At 46.4% G+C, this 23,167-nt stretch overlaps 1 protein-coding gene across 3 annotated transcripts in view; it reads right to left on the bottom strand.

The window, feature by feature from the left end:
* The window catches only part of cmc1 (C-x(9)-C motif containing 1), a 135,726-nt gene that overhangs the window by 48,256 nt on the left and 64,303 nt on the right, over window positions 1–23,167 (bottom strand). The window lies entirely within an intron of this gene.

Here is a 23,167-nt window from a genome sequence, read left to right as displayed (position 1 = left end):
AAAAGGATATTTCTGATCTCGCTTTTAAATTAACAAATAATATAATATCTGCGTGTTTGGTATGGCTTGAGTGGTGTTTTCGATTCTAACTTATCATAGCATGCATAAAGCTTCTTATTACAAGACTCAAGACTAATTTGAAACAGAATGAAAGACCAGAACAGCAGATTAATTTGATTGAATACAAAAACAGAATTAAGTTATTACATTCATCCTACAAAGAGCCAATGCAGAAAATTAATAATGAATTCAACACAGTGCTTATGAGAAATACATTTCATGTAAATAAGGCAACTTGATGGTTACCAGCCATTCTAGCTTCCTAAAACTTAATTAACATTCTATGGATAATGGTAGAAACTGCAGGTTTGTTTTCAGCAGCACTTCTACTAACATTCATTCAAAGGAGAATTTCAAAACTAAAAGAAAAGTCAATGGTAGAAATGATGAAAAGCAATACATTAACCGAGAGTTTTTCAACTGACTTTATCCCGAGGAAGGACACTGATCAGTTTGTGGGGTGGGGGGGGGGAATAAAATGTACATTTTACAACTCAATTTAAACATTGTTTTTTTAAGTAAAAGCATTTATATACCCGTTTTCATAGCCAGGTAGTAGCACTTCTAATCCCACTATTTAATGTGGTTGCAACTTGGAAGACACTTTGGGATTTTCCCTCAGTCAGGGTTTGGTATGGAAGGGGCAAGAAATAATACCAATCTAGGCTGGGATGTTGGGGGTTATAACCCATAAAACTTTTAAAAAGTTACAAAATTCCACATAACACCCCCAGCTCTAAGCATACTTTGCATTCATATTCATACAGGAAACTTAGGTTTATCCCGAGGTTAACTCGATCCACCGGCAAAATTCAGGAGTCGGTTCAGTAAGTTTTTTTTCTTTTCGTTGCTTTTTTTCACCAGTCAGGCTCTGCAAGGTCTAGCTAAAGCTGTTGCTTAGCTACAGAGACGCTTGCAAGCTACAGCCAACTGTTTAGAAGCAACAGGGTTTGTTGCTAGATACGGAGCTTTAGCGCTGGTTTGTCCGGCAGTTTTGATGGGACGGCAACAGCTCGGTCCTGTCGGTGCCGGATATCACAAAGTTTCCTGTACTATAAATGTTTGTCTGGGTTAATTTGCTAGTTTTACTATTCAATTGGAGCTTATAGAAACCAACAGCCTCTGATATGTCTTCCTGAACTTTGTGTCCTTGTACAATACATACAAAATTGAACAATTAAAAATAGCACAGTATGTATATATACTGATTGTCGTTTAAACTACTTCTGACAAAACTGAGTCAATGCTGACACTATTTTTAAAAAGTTCAATGTCACAGAATAGGTTACCTCAACCCAAGCACAAGAGGGCAGGTGGGCACGTTGCTGCAGTGCCTCTGCTGCTCTTGAACCAATTATACGAGATATGTGCAAGGTTTGCACTGGCCAGATTTCACCTCAGGTTTTATGGGAAACAACCTGTCCTCTGTATATTCCCCCCTTGCAAAAACAAAGCTCAGCCAAGCTTAGAAACTGGTCATGTAAATAATCTGGGAAGAATGCTGTCCTACTACTTTGTTTCTTAAAAAACCCCATTAATTTTACCTTCCTATACTTCCTCATGTTCCTATTTCTTTTCATATTGCTCAAAATAATTTAATTTATTTTCTATTGAATCTTCATATCATGTGATTATTTTTCATCTTTTGCCAAAATGGCCAGTGCCATTTATGTTATACAATAAACAATAAGCTGGCACATCTTATTATCTGGTTGCCTTTCAAATTCATTTATCAACTTGTGCTCTCAATCTCAGAATCTTAACATTTTTGGATTACATCAATACACAGCACACTGATTCATGTTGCAGCCTTCAAGACTTCAAGAGGTTTCAATAAAGTAGGGCATAACTGATGAACTGCTGCCTTAAATACACAACTTCATCTGAGGGCACAAACATCAAGTTATGATAAAAAGACATTTGTCTTCTTATCAGAACATCTATATAGAGATCCCTTGAGTGTTTTGTTAAAGGAGCATGAGCAGTGTGAGGTGGCTAAAAGGACAGCTAACAGGGTTTTAGCTTGTGTTGCTGGGATCAGGGTACAAAAGAAACAGTACTATAGAGAGGATTTAAACAGCAGTGTACGTGCCCAAAGTATTGTATCCAGTTTTGGTCCCTGCACATGGTGAAGGATATCAAGGTCCGGAGAAGGTGGACCAGGAGGTTACCAAATCTGAGAGCCCTTAGTTGTGTGGATAGGCTCCAATAGTTAGGGTTATATACCAAGAAGAAACAGGCTTAGAGGAAATAAGATTTGGGGTTTTTAAAATAGGGTGACCATACGGATGAGGTACCATGTCCCTGAGCAAACAATGTCCACGGACGAGTCCACGGTTCACGAAACTCATCCCCAAAGTGTATACCTGGGCAGGGAGTGTACCCCCCCACAGCTGTCAGTTTTCGGCTCTAAGGCTAAATTAAACAACTTGTACAATGGCCAGAGTGACTCACTGCACATGTGCGACCGGGCGGTCTTTCTGCACATGTGCCAGTTGTTGTTTCTGAGTTTCTGGGTGATCTCATGCTGCTGGATTGCTGGCACCAGAAGTGACACCTCAGGCACTGTGGGGGGATTAGGTGTGACCTCAGTCACGGGGGTAGGGTCAGGTGTCACCTCAGTCATGGGGGCCGGGAGGAGGGGTCAGATGTCACCTAAGTCACTGAGTGGGAGGATCATGTGTCACCTCAGTTACGGGGTGGGGCGGAGTCAGGTGTGACCTCAGTCGGGGAGGGGGGAGGAGGGGTCAGGTGTCACCTCAATCACGGGGGGCAGGAGGATGGGTCAGATGTCACCTAAGTCAATGAGTGGGAGGATCATGTGTCACCTCAGTTACGGGGTGGGGCGGAGTCAGGTGTGACCTCAGTCGGGGAGGGGGGAGGAGGGGTCAGGTGTGACCTCAATCACGGTGGGTTTTGGGAGGGGGGGGTGGGGGGAAACAGGTGCCTGAATGCACTTTAATAGTGTGACGTCACATCCACGGTAATTATATGCACATTTGTATTGCATTTGTGGTATATATGTGCAACTGTTAAAATATAGGCAGCCAAAAAAAATGTTGCTTCGCTACGCTGCACAACCTACATATTCCATCCCGGCTACTTTGCTGTGCTCCCACTGTGTCCCTGGATTCGGTTTAGAAAATACAGTCACCCTATTTTAAAATGACTGGATAGGTTACTTGAAACCACTGTCCAGCTCAGTGACTGCTCTCCCTTGGTTCCAGACTACCTATCCGATTGTAACTAGAAGATCTCCAATAACGACATGCTTCGTTTAACGTCTCATCCAAAAGAGGGCACTTCCTACAATGCAACACTTCTCAATCATGAACCTAAGTAAATGCTCAAGTCCTTAGAAGGTCTTGAAAACACACCTTTCTGACTCAGAAATGACAAGTGCCCAACTGAGCCAAGCTGAGTTAGTAGTGCTTTAATCTGCATGGTTTACTGTGACCTCCTGGAGCTTACTTGATTGCCTTAGGGAGCTGGAAAGGAATTTTCCAGAGTTTTTCCTGAATTGGCTGCAGGGTTTTTGCCTCTCTCTAGATATAGCAGAATTAGGAAAGGTCTGAATGGTGTATGTAGTTACAGCATTCACTGGGTGATGTGGGCTTGATGGTCTTTTTTCACCTTTCTTTTCATATGCTCTTAAATGTTGACCAGGACATTGGATGAACTTCCCTGCTCTTCTTCAAATAGTGTCATGGGATCTTTTATGTCTACCTGAGAGGTCAGACAGGGGCCTCAGTTTAACATCTCCTCTGAAGGACAGTACCTTTGACAGTGCAGCACACTCTCAATACTACACTGAAGTGTCAGTCTAAATTATGTGCTCAAGTCTCGAGTGGGGCTTGAACCCACGACCTTCTGACTCAGAGGCAAGTGTGATACCACTGAGCGAAGACTGACAGTTACCTGGGCCAAATTATGGGAGGTAGCAGGCCATGTATTGAATATTAGGTCTAGGTGCCGCCCTTTGGAGGAGTTTACCCGGTTTCCTGGTCAACAGTCATCCCTCAACCAGACGTTATTCTGGTCACTTATCATATTGCTGTTTGTGGCACCTTGGTGTGTGCAAATTGGATGCTGTTTTTGCCTACTTTACAACAGTAAATACACATTAAAGTACTTAATTTCACTGTGAAATGCTTTGGATATCCTAAGGACATGAAGGCGTTATATAAATGCAAATTATTTTCTTAAAATTATCTACATGGGTGTAAATGCATCACAATCAGCAGCAAATAGTTTGTGTAAACCATATTATAAGTGCTCATTTAGTGATAGATGCAGTTTGCCTGATAATCAGAAAAGTAAGCCTGCTCTATGTCATTGTGTGATGTGTTGTGTTTAGAAATTTAGTTTTTTAAATCTGAGACTAGCAGATGACTAGAACCCCACTGTAGAGCTTTCCAAGTGAACAAATTAAATGATACAAAATAATGGATTATATTGACAGTTTCTTGAACAGCCACTTGGATCAGTTCCCAGAAATGTGAATAATTTTTCAACATGAGCAAGCACCAAGGGTTTCCGATCACTAGTTGTATTTGCCCTTAATTGATAATGACTTTGAAGGCCTAAAGAGCCTAATTTCAGCAAGTGTAGGTGGCCACAGATTGCACCATCTTAATCTACGACACAGCTACTTGTGTGTTACATTATCTCTTCTCTCTTCTCTTAGGCAGTCCCTCGGAACCGAGGATGACTTGCTTCCACATTAAAAATGAGTTTGCAGGTGACTAATTAGTCCAATGCAGGACCTACAGTCTCTGTCACAGGTGGGGCAGACGGTGGTTGAAGGGGCGGGTGGGTGAGGTTCTTGGGTTGACATGCGCTCTGCGCTTGGCTTCCGCTTGCTCCCATTGTTATATTATCAACAGGAATTTGATAGGAGCTTAAGCATTCAATCCCCTGCTCTGACACACATCCTTACCTCACAGCATTTGCCCATCAAGTGTTTTCCTCCAAATGACACACCCAGTCTAATCCCACTCACCTGCTCATGTGTTCTTTTGTGGAGTGAAAGATAATTATTTGCCTCTTATTCAGAATGAACGGGAGAGGAGAGAAGTCACTTCCCCACAGGGAGGAAGGCCATTGGGATCACATCAACATTTAGTGTCCCTGAAACAGGTGAATATTTGTGAGTTTGAGTAATATGATCTGCAAGGGACTGCAATGGAGAGAATCTCAAATTCTTCACTACCACTAATGCTATTAAGGACATAAGAAATAGGAGCTGAAGCAGGCCATACGGCTCCTCGAGCTTGCTCCGCCATTCAATAAGATCATGGGTGATTTTTGACTTCAACTCCACTTTCCCGCCCGATTCCCATATACCTTGATTCCCTTAGAGCCTAAAAATCTATCTATTTCAGCCTTGAATATACTCAACTACTGAGCATCCACAGCCTTTTGATAAAAAAAATTCCAAAGATTTACAACTAACGTTCCTGCACAGTCATGTTTTCTGACGGTCCCATGCAACCCCGGGACCAGCTTTTCCAATGTTAAGTTATGCGATGCGCGAAACTGTGAACAGGCCACACAGCCCCTTAAAGGGGCTGCGCATGCAAAAATAAATTAGGGGAGCTTTGTTCGCAACCCTCTGAGTGAAGAAATTTCTCATCTCCATCCTAAATGGTCGACCCCTTATCCTGAGACTATGCCCCCTAGTTCTAGACTCTCCAGCCAGGGTGAAACAACCTCTCAGAAGAAAAGTTTCTGTTGATCTCAACACCTGGCATGATCTAAAAACTGTTTAGACAATTCATAATTTATAGAAAAAGAGCGTGATAGAAAAAGTGCCCATTATAGAGCAGTCAATGCAAATAGTAATGATGGCAAGTGATAATGAATCTAAGGCCATTCAGAGAACACCCTTGTACAGTAAGGTAGGGAAGAATGCACAAATTCATCAAAGTCTCCTTAAAAAGTTAGGTGTCCCTGGAATTTTTCCTAGTTGAATATAAAATACTCATAAACTATGAGAATAATGAAGGAAGAAGAATTTAAATTTAAATAGAAAACATGATTTTTTAATATATTTTATAGCTTTAAAAGGAATCACTACTTTCTAGTCAGCAATTTTTCAAAGAAAAAAGTTTCAATCGTCTAGAATAACCATTCATAGAGTTTATACATAAAATAGTGCAGTCTCATGTACTTTGGGGGAAACCAGGTACAATACTGCGCATTATAAAGGATAAAGTTTAAGTTCCTGTCTCCTCTAAGATAACATCAGATTTTTTAAAAAATCTACAAAGAAAGAAAATCACATCCTGTAACTGTTATAGGAAATAAAAAACTAAAATTTGGTACCTTTCCACTTTAGTGTTTTTCTAAAATGGCAATATACTGACACCAAAGAATTCCCATCATGACTTTCTGACAACATCAATGTTTTCTTCTGAGGTAAAGGGTGGAGATTTCCTGTATATCATAAATGCTTATGTCACTGACTGCACAACGTGCACATCAGTGCAAACTAGGTCTTAGGTTCACTGTTGATTTTTTTCTTTGAACGGCTAGTGTTTAGTTTTCTCTTTTCCAGTACATAATAAAATTTTCACTGTCATTTGCAGCTGCAGACATGCTCCCTGTGGTAAGTATAGGAACAGCAACAGGGCATAAGCTTCATTTTATAGTTTTTTCCCCCTTTAGGTTCCCCCTACGTGATCCACCATTGCCTAATCAAGGAGTCAGCAGTCAACCCAGGTTCAAGCCTCCGTCAACTGTTTCTGAACTGGCATCTCAGAAGGGCATGGAAACACTAAGGGTTACCTCACCCTTCAACCGTCTCTCCTATCTGGAAAAGCACCTGGTATCCACTTGCCACCTCCCCATAGTTTCTCCCTCATCTTCCAAAATACCAAATATGAAATCACAACTTGTGTGCGTGCATCAAAAAAAATTGCTGGACTAAACTCACATTGTCACACCAGTAAACAAACAAGCTCGAAGAAAATTAATGATGTCAGTACTGCTAAGTAATCACCTGTTTTTACACCAGCTGTTTTTATTTCATGCTAATAAAACATAGTTTGAGCTAATTTAAAAAGAGTATATATATATTTTAAAGTAAGTGATGATGTGCTAGTCAATAATCTAAAATATATCTGCAGCTACACTTTTGGCACAGCAAATGCTATTGCACCTCTGTGCCTCTAGGGGGCAACTGAGTTTCAGCTGTTTGCGTTCTTCAGTTTCTCAAATCTGGACTGTGCTGAGCCTTAGCTTTAGCAATTAAATGTTGTATGAGTTATTGAAATTAACATCTCAAACGTAAATTCTCATACATCATAAACACTGTACCACCTTCCTGTTAAGTGTGTATATGATACCTTGCAGCCAACCTTATAACAAACAATACCCTACCTACACACAGCCACACATCTATCTCAATCGGCTGGCTAAAGACTGACAACATATTCAGTGTTTCTTTTGTTATTCAAAGATTACTGCCTTCTGGAGGATTTTGGAGAGCAGAATCAAGTGTGTAGTATAGTACCATGCCTATGCTAGATCTATCTGACAATTACAAATCAGAAAATCATCTTCTAAAATGCACTGCTCTCAATTACAGAAAATAAACTCTATTATGGTCTGCATCACCTGGTTCAAAATCATTTAAGAAAATTCAAAGTACCCAGATTTAGTTCCCCTACTTACAAATACAGATATCTGAGCCATCAAAAATAAAAAGCTATCCTCCTTCAAACCAAGGAAGTCTGGACTTTATCAAGAATTTCTGTGAGTTGTTTTGTTGCATCCAGGGATTAATACCTCAGCAATAGAAAAAACAAAACAGTAGAAAGTGCAATTCTGACCTCACTGCAGATACAAGTACACTGAAGCAAACCATTACCAATGATCAGAGCCACTGGTTTATGGTAACTAAATAAGTCAAATTCCACTTGTAATAAATGGAATTTTTAAGTAATAGTTAGGGGATTGCATTCTCCAATTACACCCATTCCTTTTATGAAAACTGAAAACCAGTACGTAGCCTTACCAATAACAAAGGGTCTACATTCAAAACATCAACCTATTGTTTCGCCCTATAGATGCTGATGGACATGCAGAATCAGAGCTGATTAGGTATGATGCTATGCAGGGCACAATTATATATTTGTCTATATACTGGGGCTATTTCTGGCAGCATGTTCAGGCACTAAAGAGCCTCCAAGGTGGCCAAGATGGGGTCTTGAGCTGAAGCACCGGTTTAGCCCACGTTTAGCGCAAGACGCCATCTTAGTTAAGGAATTGAAGCCTGCGCTAGGAATGGTCGCCCAGAGATTCGTTAAGGGGTTGATTGCCACTTAAAATGCCTGCTAGCGTTCTTTTGCCCTCTCCGAACAGCAACCAGCTGTTTCGGAGTAAACACAGCGTTGATGTAGATTTCAAACGTTACTTAAAGGGATACTCACCATTTCATGTTCACTTATGGCTGGAGCTGGGAAGAGGGCCTCTGAAACACATTGGGAGATTTTCTGGGACACTTTGTCAAGACTTCAACATTCAAGAAACATTTATTCCAGAAATTCTTGGAGGACTTTCCCTAAGAATAAGTGCTGTGCTACTCCACCTTATTGAACACCTTAAAGGAGTCACCAGGAGAAAGGGAGTACTTGGGCATGGGCATCTTGCTAGGGGACCCATTGGTCTGGACGAGGAATAGGAGGAGGACATGAGGCCAGGCAAAGCAGCACCAGCTGCTGCAGGAGAGAGCGGCAGGCAGGCAAGGTGGACTCCTTCCCCCTGCGGGTACAGGAGATCCCTCCTCCACCAGGACCTCCAATGTCACGTCCGAGAACCTGAGCCTTTGGTCCCTGAGCCATCCTGCAATGTGCTGTTGTGTGCCAGCCAGAGCACTCCACACCTTCAGTGGAAATGTGTGCAAGGAGCCCACATATACTGCTCCACGAAAATTGCGTCTAATCATCACTTGAGTGTTAAACCTGCAGATCTCTGTTTTAGCACCTCCAGGCAAGTTTAAATTATTGCAATCAGTAATTAGGACCAAAAATTGCATGCTAAATCCAGACTTTCAAACAGGCGTGTGTTATTAGCACAGCACCCATTTAGCACCTGCTTTCATAACCCCCATTGTGTAAACACACAGAGCATAAAATTCTTAAAAGGCGGAGGTGCATAACTTCTGTTATTGGCAATTTTAATGTTTGATTCATGTTTGTTTACAGCTGTGTCACAAATATTATTGTTCTGAAATGCAGAAGTCCACATTGTTCGCAAAAAGGTTCTCAATTCCGAAAACCCTGTACCCAATTTCTGGTTGTCCAGTTAAATAGACTAAAGCTATAAGGACTGCAGCCTTGGTTGTAAGGTGTAATTACTCTTTAGATCTAACAGTACAGGCAAGAGGTTTCCGAGTTAAATTCCTGTTCTGCGCAAGTTAGCTGATCTCAGCCAAGGCATTATTATGGTTAGCTTCCCCACCCTTGGACCTGGGATTCAGAAAAAAAGCCAGGGTTTTGCTCCTAATCTTTAACCAATGGCACTTGCAAGAAAGTTTTTTTTTAAATTGAGAAACCAAGGAGAAGTGTCAAACATAGAAACATAGAAGATAGGAGCAGGAGTAGGCCATTCGGCCCCTCGAGCCTGCTCCGCCATTCAATGCGATCATGGCTGATCATCCAAATTCAGTACCCTGTCCTTGCTTTCTCCCCATATCCCTTAAGCCTTAAGAAATATATCTAACTCCTTCTTGAATATATTTTAAATGAATTGGCCTCTACTGCCTTCTGTGGTAGAGAATTCCACAGGTTCACCACTCTCTGGGTGAAGAAATTCCTCCTCATCTCAGTCCCAAATGGCTTACCCCTTATCCTTAGACTGTGATCCCTGGTTCTGGACTCCCCGACCATCGGGAACATCCTTCCTGCATCTAGTCTGTCCAGTCCTGTCAGAATTTTATAAGTTTCAATGAGATAACATAAGAACATAAGAAATAGGAGCAGGAGTAGGCCAATCGGCCCCTCAAGCCTGCTCCGCCATTCAATAAGATCATGGCTGATCTGATCCTAACCGCCAATCCACTATCACAGAACCATCTCCTGAATCTAACAGAATTAGACACACGAAATAGGAGCAGGATCAGGCTACACGGCCCCTGGGCCCGCTCCGCTACCCACAGGGCCATGACCGATCCGAACCTAGACTCATGTCCAAATTCCTGCCCGCTCCCCGTAACCCTTAATTCCCTTTACTTCTAGGAAACTGTCTATTTCTGTTTTAAATTTATGTAATGATGTAGCTTCTACAGCTTTTTGGGGCAGCATATTCCATGGACCTACCACCCTGAGTGAAGTAGTTCCTCCTCATCTCAGTTTTGAAAGAGCAGCCCCTTATTCTAAGACTATGCCCCCTAGTTCTAGTTTCACCCATCATCGGGAACATCCTCCCCGCATCCACCCGATCCAACCCCTTCACAATCTTATATGTTTCAATAAGATCGCCTCTCATTCTTCTGAACTCCAATGAGTAGAGTCCCAATCTACTCAACCTCTCCTCATATGTCCATCCCCTCATCCCCGGGATTAACCGAGTGAACCTTCTTTGTACTGACTCGAGAGCAAGTATGTCCTTTCTTAAGTATGGACACCAAAACTGTACGCAGTAGTCCAGGTGCGGTCTCACCAATACCTTGTACAACTGAAGCAATACCTCCCTATTTTTATATTCTATCCCCCTAGCAATGAAAGCCAACATTTCATTGGCCTTCTTAATCACTTGCTGCACCTGCATACTAACCTTTTGAGTTTCGTGCACCAGGACCCCCAGATCCCTTTGTACTTCAGTACTTTCCAGTTTCTTGCCATTAAGATAATAACTTGCTCTACGATTTTTCCTGCCAAAGTGCATAACCTCACACTTTCCAGTATTGTATTCCATCTGCCAAATCTCTGCCCACTTACTTAGCCTGTCTATGTCCCCTTGCAGGTTTTTTATGTCCTCCTCACTCACTACTTTCCCTCCCATCTTAGTATCATCTGCAAACTTTGATATGTTACACTCGGTCCCCTCCTCCAAATCATTAATATAGATTGTAAAGAGTTGGGGACCCAGCACTGACCCCTGCGGAACACCACTAGTTACTGATTGCCAGTCTGAGAATGAACCATTTATCCCAACTCTCTGCCTTCTGTTAGATAGCCAATCCTCTATCCATGCCAGAATATTACCCCCAATCCCGTGATTTTTTATCTTAAGCAATAATCTTTTCTGTGGCACCTTGTCAAATGCCTTTTGGAAGTCTAAATACACTACGTCCACTGGTTCCCCTTTATCCACCCTATACGTTACTTCCTCAAAGAACTCCAGCAAATTTGTCAAACATGACTTCCCCTTCATAAAACCATGCTGACTTTGTCCTATTAAATTATGATTATCCAAATGTCCTGTTACTGTCTCCTTAATAATGGACTCCAAAATTTTACCTACCACAGATGTTAGGCTAACCAGTCTATAGTTTCCAGCCTTCTGTCTACTGCCCTTTTTAAATAAGGGTGTTACATTAGCAGTTTTCCAGTCTGCCGGGACCTTTGCCGAGTCCAGGGAGTTTTGGAAAATTATTACCAATGCATCCACAATCCCTACCGCCACTTCCCTCAAGACCCTAGGATGTAAGCCATCAGGTCCAGGTGATTTATCCGCCTTGAGTCCCATTATTTTACCGAGTACCACTTCCTTAGTGATTTTGATCATGTTTAGCTCCTCCCCCCCTTTAGCCCCCTGTTTGTCCAGTGTTGGGATATTCTTAGTGTCTTCTACTGTAAAGACTGATGTAAAATATTCATTCAGTGTTTTTGCCATCTCCATATTTCCCACCATTAATTTCCCGGTCTCATCCTCTAAGGGACCAACATTTACTTTAGCCACCCTTTTTCTTTTTATATAACTATAAAAACTCTTACTATCTGTTTTTATATTTTTTGCTAATTTACTTTCATAATCTATCTTCCCTTTCTTAATCAATCTTTTTGTTATTTTTTGCTGTCTTTTAAAGTTTTCCCAATCCTCTATCCACCCACTAGATTTGGCTACCTTATATGCCCTTGTGTATAGTCGAATACTATCCTTAATTTCTTTACTTAGCCACGGATGGCTGTCTTTTCTTTTACACCCTTTCCTTCTCAGTGGAATATATATTTTTTGGAAGTTGTAAAATAACTCCTTAAATGTACACCACTGATCATGTATCGTCTTACCCTTTAATCTATTTTCCCAATCCACTCTACTCAATTCCGCTCTCATACCTTCATAGTCTCCTTTATTCAAGCTTAGCACGCTTGTTTGAGATCCAACCTTCTCACCCTCTAATTGAATATGGAATTCAACCATGTTATGGTCACTCATTCCAAGGGGATCCTTTACTAGGACATTTTTAATTAATCCCATCTCGTTACACAGGACCAAATCTAAGGTTGCTTGCCCCCTGGTCGGTTCAGTTACATACTGCTCAAGAAACCCATCCCTAATACACTCAATGAACTCATCCTCAAGGCAGCCCTGCCCAATTTGATTTGTCCAATTAATATGATAGTTAAAATCCCCCATAATTATAGATGTTCCCTTATTACAAGCCTCAACTATTTCCTGATTGATACTCCGTCCAACAGAGTTGCCACTGTTCGGAGGCCTATAGACTACGCCCACTAGTGTTTTTTTCCCCTTATTATTCCTTACCTCCACCCAAACTGTTTCATTATCCTGATGTTTTGACCCAATATCATTTCTCTGTATTACAGTGATTCCTTCCTTTATTAACATAGCCACCCCACCTCCCCTTCCTTCCTGCCTGTCCTTCCTGATCGTTAAATAACCTGGTATGTTTAATTCCCAGGCATTGATCCCCTCTCATTCTTCTAAACTCCAGCGAGTATAAGCCCAATCAACCCAATCTCTCCTCATACGTCATTCCTGCCATCCCAGGTATCAGCCTGGTGAATCTTCGCTGAACTCCTTCCATGGCAAGAACATCCTTCCTCAGATAAGGCGACCAAAACTGCACACAATACTCAAGGTGTGGTCTCACCAAGGCCCTGTACAACTGCAGCAAGACATCCTTGTTCCTGTACTCAAACCCTCTCGCTACAAAGGCCAACATACCATTTGCCTTCTTAACCGCCTGCTGCACCTGCATGCTTACCTTCAGCGACTGGTGCACAAGGACACCCAGGTCTCGTTGCACCTCCCCTTCTCCCAATCTATTGCCGTTCAGATAATAATCTGCCTTCCTGTTTTTGACACCAAAGTGGATAACCTCGCATTTATCCACGTTATATTGCATCTGCCATGCTTCTGCCCAATCACCCAAACTGTCCAAATCATCCTGGAGTTTCTCGGCATCCTCCTCACAGCACACACGCCCACCCAGCTTTGTGTCGTCTGCAAACTTGGAGATATTACATCTAGTTCCCTTGTCTAGATCATTGATATATATTGTGAATAGCTGGGGTCCATGGACCGATCCCTGCGGTACCCCACGTGTCACTGCCTGCCACTCGGAAAAAGACCCATTTATTCCAAATCCATAAAACAGGACAGCACTAAGGTTGAAAATAGTAAAGGAGGAAAGGTAAACTAGTTTATTAAATGGTACCATGCCTAAATGTTAAAGCCTGAAGATAGTAAGCCAGACAGACTGAGGGAAATAAGGAGTTCTACAGTTCTGAAGGAAGACAGGAAGTAATGCAGAGCGTGTAGGACTGTGTATTTAATGTTTAGAAGAAATGAGAGGGAAGATCATAGGAGGAAGAAGAGGGAGAACGAGAGACAGAGAGGCCGGAATTTTCTGGGGTCCGCGCGGGCGTGATCGGAGGCGGGTCGGGTGGGAAATTTGAAAAAAGGTTGGGAACCCCGCATCATCCCGCCCCCACACGCCTTTCCCTCGGGCGTGTTTGCCGGTGCAGCAGCGACCCGACTGGCAGAGGCGCACGAGCTAATTGAAATCATTATCAGCTTGCTGTCAGACACTTAAGCGCCTTTTTCCCCCAACCTTTCAAATTTCACTGCATGGCCATGGGATGCACGCAGCTTGGGAACCACACCTGTCAACCTGAGGTGGGAGTTGAGTGGCCATTGATCCAGCTGATTACTTGAAAGCATCAAAAGCATTAACAGCTCCGTCCTCACAGCTGATCACTTTCCTAAGGCAGAAGCTGTTGTTGACTACATTGCCAGCACAGATTTAACTTTCTGCAGGCTGCAAGTGTTTCCAGCAAAGTCTCCATGCAGTGTCACCTCATTGGAAGAACCTCTCTCACCATTGACAGATTGCTTCTTTCACCTCTACTTGACCTGCCATCTATTCCATCAGCAAGGGTGCCGTTTATACTCTCACCTTGGTCCTCAGAATCTGACCACGATGAGCCCCAACACCAGCAGCACCAACACCACCAACCTTCTCCGCAACCACCTGATGCTGCACAGGACAGAGGGCATCAGCACCTGGGCACATTGCTGCCCGGGAGGCCAAGGATGGCCTCATCATGACTAGATTTACTTAACTTTATGCTGTACACCCATATGGCTGCCACATGCAGCGCCAGGTTGGCACTACCCCACAGAAACACCATAAACCATCCCCACAATGACCAAGCCATTCCTTTCACACAAATCACCATTGATGGAGGGTACTGTTATGTCTCACCATTCACTGCAATTCACTAAGCTACTTCCAAAGGTGACAACAACTTTCTCCAATGTGGTGAAAATAATGATTTTTATGTTTGAGATCACATTAACGGAAACTTGACATTAACATTGAATAAAATACCCAAGTGACTACCCTTGTGAATCTACTTGTGTGTCATCTTTCTCTTACGTGTGCTTCTACGTGGTGTTACCCCTGTGGCTTCAACAGAGGTAGAGGCAGCCTGCTCACTTCCCTGCTGCGACTGCTTAGACACTCTTGGCAAACGTCCTCTGGGTTTTGGAGCCTGTGATGGCCCCGCTAAAGTCTGCTCCTCCTGCGACTGTGCAGGGGCAGACTCGGCCATCGCTGTCCGAGGAGGCATCTGGGGCTCTGACTGAGGGGGTGGCAATGGGGAAGAAGTGCAAGCACTTTAAAGAGGAGCCCACACTTCCATGTCCCCTCTCACCATCATCCCTTTCAGGGGCCACCCGCACTTCCCTGCTAGCAAGAAGCTGGAGAGCACCTTGCTGCACATCAGTGGGGCCATGAGGACCCACGTCTATGCTGACATCCCTCCTAGAGAGGTCTATGAGCCTCTGCCATCTATTCACCATAGATAGCATGTGCTCACGTGAGTGGCACATCAGCTGCTCCATGCAGGTGGCCACCCTTTCCATGGAAGAGCCGACAGTCGCCATCGCCTACGACATGGTGGTGCTCATGTTGGAGATGGACTCTTCCCTTCTCTGAACATTTGCAGACATCGCAGTCGCAAAACCTGTCACAGCCTCCTGCACTTCTTCCTGCATCTCCAGGATCGCCCCCGAGACTCAGCGCCTGCATGCAGCTGAGCAGAGCTGGGAGCATCCTGCACCCTCCGGCGAGGAGTCTCCACTGTTGTCCCTGTCTCCACCATCTGCTCTTGCTCACTTGTGAGCTGTGCGACCCCAGGTGACAACACTATTCTATCTCGCGTGGGACTCACTGGGGTGTGCGTGTCTGCACTGGTGCTGAGTGCACTTATGCCTGGTGATGCTGCGCCCTCAGAGGCTGGAGGCTCCTCTGAGGAGTCGTCTTCCTCTTCCTCCTGGACAGTGGGGGGGCTCTTGATGGACCTGTCGGAGAGTAAAGAGATGAGTTAGTTATGTCATATGAATAATGGGTAGATACCATTCTGCACATGGTGACCATTCAATGGCTGCTGACATCAGTCCCCATATGAGTGACTGATTTATGCCATGTAGCTGTTTGATATGTAATTCTGTCACCAGGTTGCTGAGATGTCCCCCTCTCACCGTCTCCCACCTCGAGTTGCTCGGCGAATCCCGATACTTCTAACGCAGCCTCTTCGGCTGTTGTAAGGGTGGCAAATGATGGAGGTCCACCTCCAGTTCTCTCACTCTCATTGTGCGCTCTCTTTTCTTGCAAGGAGGGAAAGAAGAGAAGGTTGAATGAGAGTGATGGAATGAGTGTAAGGAATGGATGGGTTAGATCTTTAGAGGGAGACTATGATGGAGTGGGGTGGCAATGCCAAGTGGCCTCCTTGTGGGTTGTTAGTTGGTATGATTGCGTTTGGATGAGGGTGAGTGTGAGGAGTGGCTAGTAAGATGGGGATGTGATAATGTAGATAGAGAGGGATGGGTAGACGTGCAAGGTATGTTGGTGTGAGTAATGATGTGCACGAGTAGCATTGGGAAAAGCAGTGATGGGGATGTGATGAGAGGCACAGCAGGATGAAGTTGAATGTGGCTTTGTACTCACTTTTTCTGATCTAATGAGATCATTGAAAAGTTTCCGGCACTGCACCCAGGGCCTCCTGAACACATCCCTGCTGTTCACCTCCTCTGCAATCTGGAGCCAGGCTTTTTTGTCTCCTGGGGAGGTCTCTTCCGCCCATCGGAAGGGAAGAGAACCTCCCTGTGTGCTCTGACTCCCTCCACAAGCATATGGAGGGAGTCATCGGAGAACCTGGGTGCAGCCCTCTGCCTCTGTGCAGTCATGTCTCCAAGTGTTTGGAACAATCAAAAGCTCCAGAGCTGTGACTGCACACTCCTAGATGAACCTTCAAATGCAATGTGGCCATGGCTCCTTTAAATATCCCGGCTGAAAACGCGTCATGGATGACGTCATCAGACCCGCACCATTTAATTGGACCAGGTAACGCGCTGGGCGGGCTTAATAGGCCCCATTAACACAAAGTCTAGAGCAAGAGGGAAGCAACAATGGGGTTAGAATTTTGCATCTAGGTCAGCACCTTCAGCAGAAGGGGGGAGAAAAACTATTTAAACTGCTTTCAGTTACTTCCCCACTTTTCCAGTAGACAAGGAAACAAGTTAACAACCAAATATATTCAGAATAAAGACTGAGGGGGCGATTTTGCCAGCCCTGGGGAGGCAGGTATGGAGGCGGGACTGCCAGGAAAATGGCAGAATCTGGGGGCGGGTACCCATAGCGCCCCCAACACGCCTCCATGCCATCTTCCCAGGAGGCGGGTACCCGACCCGCACTGGGAGCCGCCTCCTCGAGGCGGGATGGGGATTAGTGCCAATTAACTGCCTGTTAACAGGAAGTTAACAGGCAGTTTTTTGGATAATCCCTATTTTGCCACCTAAAGTGTGGGCTTCCCAACGGCTCCGAACCGCGCCAGGGTCAGCGAGGCGAGCCATGGGTCTGCGGGGGTCGGAGGGGCCAAGGTGTCCGGTGTGCAGGTGAGTGATGGGTGCATGTGTGCAGAGATAAGTGTGTGAAGTGAATGTTGAGTGTTTTAAAAGCTTTACTTACCTTTGCTTCTTCTTCCAGGCTTCATCCCTTCAGGTCTCGGGAGTCCCTCAGCTCACCAGCAGATAAAGCACAATGGCTGCTGCATTCTCAAATGCATCAGCCTTCTGCTTTCTGCTCAGGAAGGCTTTCTAATTGAGCCTTGAGTAAAGACTCAACTTAGAAGACAGATTGTCAGTGTTTCACAGCTTCACAGAGCCGTCAAACGCTGACATTTCATCTGTCAAAAGCTCTTGACAGATAAAACGTCACTCGCTGACGTCACCTGTAACTGGCTTACCCTTAATTGGCCTGCTGGGCGGGCTGAACAAGGTCAATCAAGGGAAAATAGCGTGGGTTGGCCACAAGTCGATGGAGGCGGGACTAAAATCCAACAAGTGAGAGTCCCGCCTCCAAAAGCTCCCCATTGAGAAAATCCCCCAAAAAAGTCAAGTACAAAACAGACTCACCACTCCAATATGCATTTCTGCCATATAGGACAGCCAAAGCAATGGATTGGTTGGAGTGACTGAGTGCAAGAACAAGAATATATTTCAGACTACCTTTCCCCAACTTTTGAAGTATTCTTTCTCATTACAGTAAGTGATGCTAGGTGACGTTTCACTGCAAACCCAAACAATGTATCACAGGTTTAAGTGCAGGAATATCTGGTCGCTTGGATAGACCTGTTTACACATGGATATTTAGCAGTTTCAGGCCGCTAGATGCATTTCTGGGGAGCAACTTGCTTGCCCTGTATGACTCATTGCCGAGCAGTAGTAATAGACTAATATCAATAGTAGTTGTGGAGAAATGTGTGCTTCTTTCCTCTATTCCTCCTAACACATAAAAGAACCTAGAAATTCGGTTGGTAGCGCCAGCGATTAGCGCCTAAAGAGCCCGAGAATTGGGGCGTTACCCAATGTTCAGGCGGGCGCAGTGAATATTGCGCCACCTCCCATATTGAGTATTGTTTTAGCGCCGGCGCTAACTCTTTGCATGCGCCCGCGGGCGCAGGCAGATCATGATGTCATTTCAGTGTGCAACGCCTTTTTGGCGCCCCGGACCGGATATTGGGTGGCGCCCGGAACCTTTGCGCCTAGCGCTGTTAGTGACAGTTCAATGGAACGCTACCAGGCCCTTCTCGTAGTCGGGGGCGCTATTTAAAGGGGACAGCTCTAGTATAAAAGCTGCAGCCACTTGGCCTGTTCATTGTGATCGTTGCTGAAGAGAGTTGGTGAGCTACTGTGGAGCAGATTTTTTTGAATTTAGTCTTCGAATACTTGGGACCTTCAAACCTGTCCGGAGCAGCTGGAGCGCTACAGCTAACAGCGTTTGGACCGACTGGCATCGGTATGGGAGCTGCTTTGGATGGCAACGTCCTCATGGCCGGACACTGTGAAGGGGCAGAGAGATGACCGGAGGGCTGGGATTGGCCAGAAGGAGGAGGGGCAATGGAGGTCAGCCAATCCGAGGGTACGCTGCGAGGGTATTCAGGCAGCAGGTCTCATACCTTGCAATGTCAGAGGAGCAGTGTGTGCGAAGGCTCCGATTCGGGAAGGAGGTTGTAACTGAGCTGTGCCACCTGCTTGCTCAGGATCTGCAGCCGCGTCTACGGTGCAGGACCTCTCTGTCGGTGTCCGTTAAAAGTGACTGTTGCCCTCAATTTCTATGCCACCGGATCCTTTCAGGCAGCCACTGGGGACATTGCGAATATCTCTTAGTTTGCAGTCCATTGTTGCATCCGGCAAGTTACAGCTGCCCTTTATAGACGAAGGCGTCAATTCATCAACTTCCCTCTGAGCCTGGAGAAGCAGGCGGAGCGCGCGCAGGGCTTCATTGCTATTGCGGACTTCCCCATGGTGCAGGGGGCGATTGATTGCACACACGTGGCTTTGCGGGCGCCATTGCTCAATCCTGAGGACTTCCGCAAACGCAAGGGGTTCCACTCCCTCAATGTGCAGCTGGTCTGTGACCACCGCCAAATGATCATGGCAGTCAACGCCCAATTCCCAGGGAGCAGCCACGATGCCTTCATCCTGCGGCAGACCTCAGTTTGTGACCTTTTTGAGGGGCCGGCTCGCCCATGAGGCTGGCTTCTTGGGGACAAGTGCTATCCTCTCTGCCCATGGCTCATGACACCACTCCGTTTGGCCGCCACCCCAGCAGAAGAGCTGTACAACAGCAGCCATCAGGCGACTAGGAACATTGTAGAGCACACTATTGGTGTGCTCAAACAGCGTTTCCGCTGTCTGGACCATTCGGGGGGAACCCTGCAGTACTCGCCGGAGCAAGTGGGTCACATCGTCGTCGTCTGCTGCATGCTCCACAACTTGGCGATTCGACGCACCCAGCCAATGCCAGCTGTCCCTCAAGGTCCAGCAGAGCAGGCGGACGAGGAGGAGGAGGACGAGCAGGCGGACGAGGAGGAGGAGAAGGAGGAGCATGCGGACGAGGAGGAGGAGGAGGAGGAGGACGAGCAGGCGGACGAGGAGCATGCGGACGAGGAGGAGGAGGAGGAGGAGGAGGAAGATGGGAGGGCTCCTGCAAGTGGAAGGGCCATCCGTCAGAGGCTCATCAGGACTCGGTTCCAGGCCCCTCTGGCGGAATGATGGGTGTCATTCGTCCTGCGCACTGCGGATTTTTGAAAGGCTCTGAAGGCCAGCATGACTGTAAATAGTTACGTGTACCATTGCAAATTAAAACTTTTCTTTATTGTCACAAAAGTCCTTCCTTCCAGCATAACAACGTCATGTCAACAGAAACCATAACTAACAAAATAACAGTTAACTCTTCGGCAAAGCCGCAAAACTAAACAAACCATTTCCAACTATCACAACAGGTGAGGGAGTCCTTCAATTTGGCCAAAGAAACCTCTCTGCACCTCCCTCTACTGCTGGCCCCTTGATGGAGAACGACTTCTCTTTCGCGGTCGGCCCCTTCCCTCCCTGCTGCTCCTACGTAATTGAACCCCAGTGGCGGGGTCAAGGCTGGGGGAAGCCTGCTGACTGTGTGGAAGCACAGAAGCCCCTGAGGGACGGCCTGGCCGACCTCTGGTTTTGGAGGGTGCGGACGCAGGCTGCTTGATCTGAGCATGGCTGGAAGCAGTGTGCCCTGCAGGTGGTGGCAGCTGCACTGCAGATGTACCAGCGGTGGCATAAGCAATGGTCACCTGTCGAGAGAGGACACCTGCACCATGGTCGGACGATACACTGGCTCTCTGAGGGGACAGGTTCGGCTCAACCGCCACAATCGCCTGCTCTACTGATTCCTGGCCTTGTATGGTACTGGAAGGGCCCGGGGTGATCCTAGCTGATGCAGATAGGGTGGCTGTAGTGAGAGTTCGCGTTGCCTCAATCTGGGTGTGGACGAGGCCAGCAAGTGACTGCGTGGCAGCAGTGAGGACCTGTGTGGCAGGTGCCAGTGCTTCGGAGAAGCCCTGGACAGTTCTTTTAATTGCTTCGGACAAGGCCGGAGCAGTCCGTTCCACTGCCTCGGACAAGCCCTGGACAGACCTTTCCAGGGATTGTCCGAGGCTCTGAACAGTCCTTTCCATTGCAGCCTCGAAGCCCTGGACAGTCCTCTCCATTGCTGCCCCGAAGCCCTGGGCAGTCCTCTCCATTGCTGCTCCAAAGTCCAACACACTCTTTGCCAGTGTTTCTATCGACTGAGGCATCCTCCCCACTGCAGCCATCAGCTCAGTGCGCCTGAGCCGGGCCTGGGTGCTCATTTCAGCAAGGCTACGCACCTCCTCTGCACTCTGTGCAGCAGTCATCACCCACAGCCTTGCCCTCCGGGGAGCCGGTGGCCGAACTTGCCTACCACCCCCCCCCCCCCGCGCTGCTGCATGCCGCTTGTTCCGGCAACTGGCTCATCAGCAGAGCTCCCCCCCACCCCGCTCCCCTCCAGGGAACTACTATCCCCAGTCTGCAGATGTGTACGCTCCCCTGAAGTTGGAACGGATGCTCCGGCTTCCTCCTGATCCTCGCCTCCGGAGGCACTGGCACTGGCAGCTTCAGGGCGCAGATCCCGAGTTGGTGATGCAGCATCTGAAAGCAGGGATGTGGAAGAGTGGCTTTAGCAAAAGGTCAGGTTGGCGGCAAGGCATGCCAGATTGCGGCAAGGCTCTGACATGGCTGCACACTGAGAAAGCATGCTGGCGGGGGGACCAAGTGGAAGGAGACAGCTGAAAAAGGTGAGAGCCTTACCCTCGCTGTCGAGAAGGGGATCGGCAGCTGCAGTGGTAACAAGACCACTCAGACGTCCTCCAAGAATCTGGTGCACTCTCTCCTCGAGATCCGTGAGAGTGACCACTTGTGGAGGTCCGCCACCGGTTTGACGCTGGTCCTTTCGGATCGTCGCCAGCTTGGACTGCAGGGGAAAGAAGGGGAAGCTCTGTTACATGATGCCTTGAGAGATCATCTCATGCCCCCCATGGTGCAAGAGCCCTTACATGATGCCTTGAGAGAGCATCTCATGCCCCCCATGGTGCAAGAGCCCTTACATGATGCCTTGAGAGAGCATCTCATGCCCCCCATGGTGCAAGAGCCCTTGCATGATGCCTTGAGAGAGCATCTCATGCCCCCCATGGTGCAAGAGCCCTTACATGATGCCTTGAGAGAGCATCTCATGCCCCCCATGGTGCAAGAGCCCTTACATGATGCCTTGAGTCAAATGTGCATGTGTGTGCCCAGAAAGGGCCATGGGTGCTTGCTGACAGATGGCCATTGGGGCATCATGGCAAGAGGGTGCGCGAAGTCAGGTGCAGATGGAGGGAATCAGAAGTTTGCATAAACAATACTCACCCTAACGACCCGAGTGAGGTCGTTGAATTTCTTCCTGCACTGAACAGGGCTCCTGGTCGCCATGCTGCTGGAGTTGACCCTCTGAGAAACCTCCCTCCAAGCTCGGCGGTAATCCTTTTGATTCGGCCTCCTGCCATTGTCAGGATACAGAACATCTCGACGGCGCTCCACTGCGGACACCAACTGGTCCAGAGCCTCAGTGCTGAAGCGTTCTGCTCTCTGTCTCACCTTCTCCATCCTGACCAAGTTTTTTGCGCCAGAGAAGGGCGAGCGCCGATTCTGAGGCCTACAGGGCGTTGAGTGTGGAAGCTGAGGCTGACTGACCCACCCCTTTACGAGCCGGCCGGCGCCTGGAAGTCTCGTGGTTATCGGTAATTGAGATCACCTGCGCTGCGCCCGTCCGCGCCGATATTGGGTAGCACCGGAAGTTTTGCGCCTTAGGAGGCCCGTGCAACGTCTGAATTCGCGCCTCAATCCCCTTTGGGGGCGATGCGACCCAATATCGCGCCAGGCAGCTATAAGTTTTGTCTGGCTATAAACTTTGCGCAGCGCCAGTTTGAACGCCTCAAGCGGGGCTATACCCAATTTCTAGGCCCAAGATTTTAATATGTTGAAGTCACGTGAAAAGAGAGAAAAAATGAAATCTACAAAAATAAATGATTTGTGAGCTGAAGAATCGATTATTTTACTGCAGTATGACTTTTGTTACATTGGGGAAATAGTCTGTAAATAGTTTAGTTGATTGTATAGCCAATTCATGAGCCCTTACAGTCTCACACAGATAGTACTCGATTGAATGAGAAAATGAAAGCAAAATTCGATTCGATAAATCAAGAATTCCAAAAACACAATGCTAACATGCAAATTTGGAATCTCTTAA

The sequence above is a fragment of the Somniosus microcephalus genome, chromosome 5, assembly GCF_052327205.1.
Source record: "Somniosus microcephalus isolate GS21.2 chromosome 5, FLI_Smic_1.0, whole genome shotgun sequence".
Taxonomy (NCBI): Eukaryota; Metazoa; Chordata; class Chondrichthyes; order Squaliformes; family Somniosidae; genus Somniosus; species Somniosus microcephalus.
The sequence above is the reverse complement of the archived record's forward strand: the minus strand, read 5'-3'. Positions and strand labels throughout refer to the sequence as shown.